This window comes from Cupressus sempervirens, chromosome 6 (genome assembly GCF_028749045.1).
Source record: "Cupressus sempervirens isolate cs-2001-9-10 chromosome 6, ASM2874904v1, whole genome shotgun sequence".
Taxonomy (NCBI): Eukaryota; Viridiplantae; Streptophyta; class Pinopsida; order Cupressales; family Cupressaceae; genus Cupressus; species Cupressus sempervirens.
The window spans coordinates 599,784,219-599,794,353 of NC_143123.1; positions in this window are offsets into that span (position 1 = coordinate 599,784,219).

Sequence of the window (10,135 nt, forward strand, 5' to 3'; positions counted from 1 at the left end):
AACATTCTTAGAACATTAAGGTTTAAGAAATGTCTTTCAAAAAATTGAGATTGTTCGAATCTAAAATTGTTTCAGTATTTATCATGTAGATTCTAATTGTGGTGAACTCTTTGTGGTGAACTATTTATGTTATATAGCTTATTTTTAATATTATCTATTTTATAATATTATTATTTGTCATGCTCAAACTTTTGATTTGCTACACATTTTCTATGAATAATATATTATGTTAGCCTCAAACTTTTGATCAGCAACGCATTGTTTATAAATATATTACATTAACCTCAAACTTTTAATCAACAACACATTGTCTTGAAATATTTCATTAGGATCATACTTGTGTTCACAACCATACAACTCTCTTCTTTCACACATCTATTCCACAAATTTTTACTCACATGTTCTACCCTTGAATTGCATTCCTTAAATATCTTATAGATAAAATAATATTGCAAAAAGTACATCATTTGCACCCAAGATACATGAAGAATTTCATGCCAAGAGAAAGAGAGGATCCAAATATATCTAAACACACTCTTCTAAGATAGGTCTAATGGTTTGCATATCAATCAATTTCATCACCAAAATGTAACATGTGAATATGAAATTAAAGTTTGTAGAACTGATCAACCAAGTACACCATATAAACCACTTAAAAGAATGTGAATCTTCACACACCATTGATAGACCCAAATTAACTTTCCAACGTTTATTTTGAAGTACATTTGAACTAAAGGAATGATCCCAAACGAATTAGCATATCTGGATACAGAAGAATATAACTTAACCCGTTGAGTATAGAACATTAAATATGACTTGTGAACCATCAAAATTACCAGAAAATAAAAAACAATGACTCTCAACTAAATAATATTTAAGAAATTTTTACTAAAGAAAAATATACCACAATCTTTACATATTATGCCACTTAGTATCTTGTATACAAGTCAAACGCAGGCTATTTTATTTAAAATAAGAACCATAAATATAGTCAAATGTATTTAAAAATGAACAAATTTTCTTTATTTTTCTTTCTACCCCTCCAAGTTCTCATATTGATGTAGGGCTTCTATCTATATTCATAACATATTTCCCTTTTCTAAAATACTCCATTTCTTAACTGTTTTGGATTATTACTATTATCTTTTTTAACTCACACCATTCCACTTTAATGAGCAGCCATCATGATGTATGTAGCATTTGATTTGAAGCCTAGCTTAAGTGATTTTTTTCTTATTATTTATTTTCTTTCCTTAATCATATATTTCATATATTGATTTCTTTTTACAAATCTTCTATTTTAGTAGTTTCAATATTTTGTTTCAATTTTTTTTTTTTGATGTTTTAGTGTTAAAATACATATTCAAATATTTATTACTTATAAAATTATAGTGATTATTTTTAATTGATGAATTTTAATTAACATGGTAAAGAAAATGTAAATATATTTAAAATAAATATAAAATAAAGTAATATATTAATAATTTAACATGTAATTTCAATGTAATACAAATGATAATAGAAAAATTTGAAATATTATATATTATAATTAATTTTAATTTTAGAGTGATAGGAATTGATAAGAGAAGGCACACTAGGGGAATAAAAAAAATTTATATTCATAAAAAAATTAAAATGGAAAATTAGAAAGAGGAGGTGTGGATATGTAAAGGAGAGAAACACTAAAAAGAAAAGAAAAAGAGAGAGTAGTGTGGTGAGATAGAGAGATATGAATATATCCGAGTCGATAGAATCTCTCTCTCTCTCTCTCTCTATATATATATATATATATATATATATATATATATATATATATATATATATATATATATATATATATATAAGATCAAAGAGAAATTGAAATAATAAAATATAGATAGATAGTGAGAAGTGAGTTGTAAAGAAAGGGGTAAGATAAGTTGGGAAGTGTATGTGTACAAGAACTACATAGAAAGAAAAGACATAGAGTTAGATAGGAAGAATGTGCAAACTACATAGAGACACATGGCTATAAAAATAGATAAATATATAAATATATGGTAAGATGGAGAGGAAATAATAGTGATGATGATATAGAAGAAATAGTTAGGTTGCCCATTTCATATATGAAATATTAGACGAAAAAATACATAATTATAATAAGAGATAAGAAGAGAAGTGAGGGGGGTGGAGGGGAATGAATAACATGAATAATCTAAAGGAAAAAGAAAAGTGGATAGGTAAGAAGATTGATAAAGATAAAAATAGATAGGGAAACATACAAAGAGTTGGTGTATATATAGACATATAGATTAAAATAAAATATCAAAGCGGAGGATAGCTATAAAGAGAGAGACAAAGAGGAGAGGAGGTAATAACTAGAGAGAATGATATAGATATATGAGGGGACATATGAATAGTGGGTAGATAGATGGTCAGAGTACATACATAGAGTGAATCAAAGAAAAATAAATAAATCATATGTAGATACATAAGGAGTAAATGATAAAGAGGATCAGATAAAATAGAGATAGAGATGGAGATATGTTTGTCCATGCGTGAATATGAGAAATATAAAGATTGGGGTAAGGAAGTGTATAGAAAGATTTTATTAATAACTATTCAAGAATATCATCAAAAGTATACAAGGTTATCGGCTTAACCCTTGCACCCTTCATAGGTGCAAGTGCTAGTAATTGAGTTGTGGAATAACTAGAATCTCACTTTAGTGTGCAATAGGTATGTCAAATATTTGTGAAAGGTCAATTAAATATGTTTCCTTGTGTTCATCTTCCCTTTCTATCCTCTTTGTATCTCTTTTTCTATCTATATATCTATCTATCTATCTATCTATCTATCGATCAATCAATCAGTCAATCAATCAATCTATCTATCTATCTATAGGGATAACTTTAAGAAACCCCTCTTGAGAAAAATATGTAAAATGTTGGCAAATTCAACATTAAATATGAAAGAAAAATTTCTAATCGAGGGCAATCTTTTCATTCAAGGCAAGGGGGAAATTTATTTTCTATTGGAAAATTTTTCTTTCTGTATCAAAATTTAATAATAATTGTGGTGAATTAATTTACTTTTTTTGTATATGAAAATAAATGTAGGCAATTTTTTTTGGTTGGTCAAACATTTTCATAATGTAAGAGGCAAATTAATTATTTCATATAACACAAAATATTAATATAGTTAGCTAATATGTCAATTTATAAAGAGAGATTATTTAATTTTTTGGTGAATTTATAGAGTCACAAGTGGTCTATGTCCCACATGCCAAGTGTACATTGTATAGTGTAATTGTAGTATGCCAATCCATTAAGATTAAATTAATAATGTGTCCTTTTTTATTGCCAACTTGGTCATCATCACTTTTAATGTTATCATTTTTATGGTGAAAGGAATTAATATGGACTGTCAATATAATATAGATCAATGGTTTCAAATCTATTTCTGGCCTAATTTTAAATGCCACACCATAAAGTCTAAATGTTCTTGAAATTAGGACTCATGTCCCAAAGACCAAAACCGTTGGCTAAATGAGGGTAGTTGGAGACAGAAGTCAATAAAATTGTAGGCGATGCTCAACCTGAGGGAAAATATTATTTTATTTTAAGGACAAAATAAGATTGTCCAATAAGAAAACATTAGGGAAAGACTGGCAAAAATTTTAAAATAATTGTATTCTAAATGTAGATTACATTGGCTATTGAACCGAGATTTCAGACCAATTATGTGTAAACTAATGAGCGATTAGCCTGGGATTTGGACCCAAATTATTTAATATCTCAGTGATGTGTTTCACCCCATATGTAGGTTTTATTTGCCAAATTGTGATTTTCCAAAGATACAAAATAACCAATTATTGAAGATTTGCTGCTAAAAAAATCACTATATATACATACACACACACACACACACACACACACACACACACACACACACACACACACACACACACACACACACACACACACACATATATATATATATAGATATAGATATAGATATATATATATACACATATAATGGGCATCATCAATGACATCTTCAATTGTGGTATCCTCATAAACATCTTCTTTGTTATCCAATTCAATTTATTGGATTGGCTTATTGTTTCACACCTAAACTACCTCCTTGGTGTCCATGATGTTAAAAAAAATTCTACACCTTTTTCCCATCCAAATCCCCGAGTCTTCTTATTAGAACATGTAGTGCTCTTTTCTTGTGCAACAATCTCTTTAGATACTTTTGTATTGTTTCATGTATTTTTGGTGCACGTAAATTCATCACAACAAAAAGAAGTGTACTTTCTCTCGTCTGTCTCTCAGTATCCAATGCATACCACCATCTAGTAATGATTTTATTATACAAATCTTCTGGTATCATGTTATCAAATTCAATTGGAACATATTTAATTTTTTACATCATATCAATCAATACATCTTCAAGTGTCAATTTATCTTCTTTGCTTAAGGTAGGGTACTTAAAATGTCTAAATGTTTCCAATCCTCCAACTTCCCTTATTCATTCAACAATCTCATCTATAGGTTCTTCCATCTTACTTCTAGCCAATCTAAATCGGTTGATATCATGAGATTTAGTCTTATCATTCTCTTCTTCAAGAATCCTTTTCTTTACTTTATTTCCTCTTCTTTTCTTCTCCTACTTTTCTTTTCTCCTCTTCCTTCTTCTTGTTTATTTCTTCTTCTTCTTCTTCTTCTTTTCTCTTCTTCTTCTTCGTCTTCTCTTTTTCTCTTCTTCACCATTCTTTCTTTTCTTCTCCACTTCATAAACTTCTTCTCTGAATTGGTGTAGCTGGAGGTATTGCCAACAATGCTCATACCATAATCCTTAAAATGATTCTCGATTGTATCAACTATTTCCTTTGTGCCACCAATCTGCATAGTATTAGTTCCAATCATGATCAGGGGTGCTGCTAATGCTACATTGTTTAGGTTTTCCATCATTTACATAATGGCCTTCTTAGTTTCATCATTAACCTCTTGATAATTTCCTCCCATTCTTAGTATGGCCCATTTTTATTTTCTAAGATATGGCTCTAGAATTTTCATCAAACTAGTCATATGTTCATCACTGTCTATTTGGCATAGTTTCCTTATTTAGTTTTGCCTGATGTTCTTATCCTCTTCAACAACTCTTTTCCTTCTATTGGTTAGTCTCTCATAGAGGTCTTTTGGGATTTCATCATTTACATCTTTAAATTTCTTATTAGATAGTATTATATGTCTAATAACAACATTTTCTACCTCTAATTTGTCAATCCCTATATATAAATGATAGTACTTATTCAATTGAATGAAATCACCTTCATTTATAATTGCACTATTTACCTTCTCAATTTTAGGCTTCCATGCCTTCCTCCTTGAGGGTGCAACTTCTGGTTTCTTCTCTATTCTCTTTTTAAGCTCTACTTAACCTCACATTCTCTTACTAGGTAAGTTAGGCATTAATTTCTTATGCTTCCTACCTGGTCTTGTAGTCCTTGCTTTCATTCTTTTCTTCTTAGGAGAATCAGGTCTAATAGGTTTAATATGGGCATTGTGAAAAGAAGAAACATGCATGTATTAGAGGTAACAACATCAATGATATCTGAAAATGATATATCCAAGACATTTTGGAGAGAAGCAATCAACAGTGTAGTATACACCATAAATACAGTAAAGATTAGAAAAGGTAGAAACAAGACTCGCTATGAATTATGGTTTGCTCATGCACCCTAAGTAAAATAATTTAGAATTTTGGGAAGTAAGTGTTACATAAAGAGAGATGATGATATTGGTAATTTTTATCCAAGAAGCGATGAAGGTATGTTCCTTGGTTATTCACTAAAAGGAAAAGCTTATAGATGTTATAATCAGAGAACTAAGACAATTATTCAATGTGTAAATGTGAAAGTGGATGAAAAGTTTGGAGTTAAAGAAAGAATACTAGATTATATTTGTGATGAAGAGGAATACAATCCTAAGCCTACTAGAGAAAATGTTGAAGTTTTCATCGAGACTAAAAATGATTTATAGAATGATGTTCAAATTGTTGAACAAAGAAATGAACAGAGATAGAGTAGTGTCAACATTTCCTCTACCTCAAATAATCTTAACAAACATGTTATTGCAAGATCGTAATGCTCTACAAGTTATAGGTAATATCTATTGATTCACCATCCTACAACCAAAATCAATGAGGGTTATATACAATCCAATTCTTCAAGGATGAAACTCAAGCTCTAATACCACATGACAATGGTATGGATGGGAAAATTAGGGCCAAGGGGACACCTAATATTCCAATCACCCTATAGAGTAAACACAATGGAAGAAAATAATATAGAGTATAAAACCAAGAAGATAAGGAACATAAAATAATTTATAGATTCATAAAAATAACAAAAAGCATTCGTAGCTATAAGGCCTTTTGGATAATGACCAATACAAATATTATAACTTCCAAATCCATAATCTGTGTAAATATAGCTCTAGGCGCACTCCTGTAGGATCATCTGCTCCAAATTCTCTAAGTCCTACTTAACCTAAGCCTGGCCACCTCTACTTATACTTTCCAAAATGAATTACAAAAGATTCTAGATCTTTACATAAGAAAAGGATGACATCAAAATGGTTTGCGCACATTGCAATGCACAATCCTTAAATTAAATCTATGACCCAAATTAAATACACAAGCAACCAATCAAAGAAAATCTCAGTCAAAGAAGGAAAAAAGCATCTAAAAAAATCAAATTCACTTGACCCATGAAGGAACACTAAACCATCAAAACACTCAAGAAATATTGAACAACTTGGCTAAACTTGAACAACTTCACGAATAATGAACAACTCAACTAACACTAAAGTCAGCAGTAACTATAGCTCAAAAACCACTAGAAATTGACACTAATAGCTAGAATAAATAATGATAAAATAAATATTATAAGATGCCAAAATGAAATGGTGTTTCTAAAAGAAGAAATAAGATAATCATAGATTATGAAAGAAAATAAATGATTCAAAACTATATTGCACATATCTACTAGAGAGAAGTTGTAGGAACAATAATAGTGCACACCTTGAACATGGTACAAGTAAAGAAGGAAACCAAAAAAAATCCCTATGAACTATGGTTTGGTTACTCACCATCTGTGAATTACTTCAAGGCATTCAGAAGAAAATGATACATCTAAAGAGATGAATATCAAGGAAAGTTTGAGACTAAGAGTGATGAGGGTGTCTTTCCAAGACACTACCAAAATAAAATAGTGTTGGTGTATGAACGTTTAGACAAGTAAAATTATGGCATCTCTTAATGTGAAGGTAGATGAGTTCTTGGTGAAGAATGAAGAAGAAAGAAACAAAGAAACAAATCCATATTTGTAATAATTTGAATATGAGCCTAGCTCTTATTTGTAGAAATATAAAGTCATGTTGTAGAACTACAGAAAAGTCAATATACTAATGAGTAATTGGAAAGGATGAAAACATGAAATAGAAAATTTTTTTAAGGCAAAAACATGGAAGGTTTCGGTGGTAGAAAACCCCCTGTTACAAATTTACATGAAAGAAAACATCAAAATTGGTAGTCCAACTCCCACTTAAAAAAAGGGTTTCAAAATGACAAAAGGGTAGGATCCAAAGATACAAATGATGTAAGTTTTGGATGTCGTAAATAAAAACCATCATCTAGTCAATGAGTTATGAAATTGCCTATTCTTTATGTCATAAAATATAACAAAATTGTAACTAGATAAAAACCATGCTACACCTCCACTTGCAGATACCATCCAGGAAGTGTGAATATGATGGGATAAATCTAATTCTTGTTCTCGAATCCATAGTTTATGTTATGTATCCAATATTCATAACACAAAACACCCATCACAACCATCCCAGCTCACTACCAATTCCAATCAATTTTCCTCATGTGTGAGATTGGATGCACATACTAATAGATTACCTTCTCATTTTCCTCTTGATGTGATAAATCTAATTCTTGTTCTCGAATCCATAGTTTATGTTATGTATCCAATATTCATAACACAAAACACCCATCACAACCATCCTAGCTCTCTACCAATTCCAATCAATTTTCCTCATGTGTGAGATTGGATGCAATATACAAAGCCTATTGATGCAAGAATAGGAATAGAAAAAGCCCATTGGTCTTGATTCACATCATAACCTATAATCTTGTAAAAAAATTCATCTTTATCTATAAAGAAGGCATCTACATCTCCAATTTCTCTCAATTCCTGATTGTCGAAGTTCCAGTCTCCAACAAGCATGTAGATGATACCATTGAATAAATATTGAGTCTCGAGAGAAGCATAATCTAAGGATTGTAATAGAAGTGCACCCTCATTCCATGAATTTGATTGAAAATCAAACACCAAGTTATAGTTATGATTCTCTAAGAAAGTGTTTCCCATAATCACAAATTTTAGAGTATTCTCTATATAATAAATTTGAGCAAAATACATCAAATTTACTCTTCTTTTCTTCTTGTGGGGTGGATTCTAGTCTCCATAGAAATTTGAAGCTGAAGATAGAATACAAGATTTTGAAGCACAAATTGAAAATTAGGAATCTAAAATTTACTTTGAGAAATTATCTTAGCAAAGTTGAGTCTGATTTGAAGACTGAAAATGCAGATCTAAGGGAAAGTTTGGCAAAGAAGACATCTGAATTTGAAACATTAAAAGAAGATCATGAAGAGCTTCATAAATACAATACTATTGTGAAAGGTGAATTAACTCAGTGCAAGCAACAACTTGAGAATCTTTATTCTAGCAGAGAAAAGCTTGATGATTCAATGTCAATACAAAGATGTACTTATGATAAGACTGGTCTTGGTTTTCTATTTAACATGTCTGGAAAGAAACCTAAGATTAGATCTGATCCAAAAGAAAAGGGTAAATCTAAAGATAAGATTGAATCTAGTCAATCTTTTGATAAACTTTAAGAAGTTGGACAAGACAAGGAAGTTGAAATATTGGATGAACCAAAGCAAGTGGAATCTCCTAAGGAAACTAGGTATGAATTTAGAGGTAAGTGTTTTTCATGTAATGAAATAGGTATGTATGAAAAGAGATTGTATGAATAAGTCATTTAATCATGTTAAGGATTTTTATTGTCATAATTTTCATGGTATGGGTCATAATTTAATTGGTTGTAGGAAACCTAAATATGATAATGATAGAAGAAATAGTAGAATGTGTAGAAATACTAACCCTATAGATAGAAGAAGATCTAATGAAAGAACATCGAGAGAAGGAAGGCCTTACAAAGACAGAAGATAGATCATGTGTTATAAGTGTAACAACTTTGGACAGATAGCTCAGAATTGTCATGTACTTGATGATCAACAGAATCCTAGAAGCAGAACACTAGTATGTCAGTTATGTAACCATTTCAAACATATAGCAAAGTATTGTAGAATGGACAAAAATTTTAGAGATAGAAGAAACAATAGAAGAAAATTTGGAAACAAAAGGAATGATGGAAGAAACATAAAAAATGATAGAAGGAACCATGAAAGGAACTCTAGAAATAACAAAGACAATGAGGAACAAAGGAATGCAGTTAGTGAACTTTGTGAAGAACTCAATGAGGCATTTGTAAAAGGATTGAACATCTCAAAGGATAAGTTTGATGATGAGATAGGAAGATCGAAGTTAGTTATTGAGTTTGATTCAATTAAGTTGAATTAAGCTTGTTCACAACACTAGAATTTGAAATTTTCATTTAGAGATTGAATTAGAGATTGTGATGTTGGGAAAAGGGGTATCGAGATAAGTTTAGATGATACCTAAGCTCTATTTTAATTTGGAGGTTATCTAAACAAGTTATAGAGGAATTAAGAGTTACTGGTATTACAGAGAAAGCTAATTTTATAATAGAAGATGAAAACTATGTTTTTATAGATAATTTCATAAAGAAAAGTTTTGTGGAACATTTTCATGATGAAAGGAGGCTATAGTAAACCTTGGGTGGCATCTAAAGATCAGATAGATGATCTTGAGTAGATATTTTCTTATAGAATGTAATTGAAAAATTTTCATGTTTGTAAAGTATGCAATTAATGCAAGTTCAAGTTAATGGAAGAAATGGAGTATAGACTTTATTTTAACTTCATT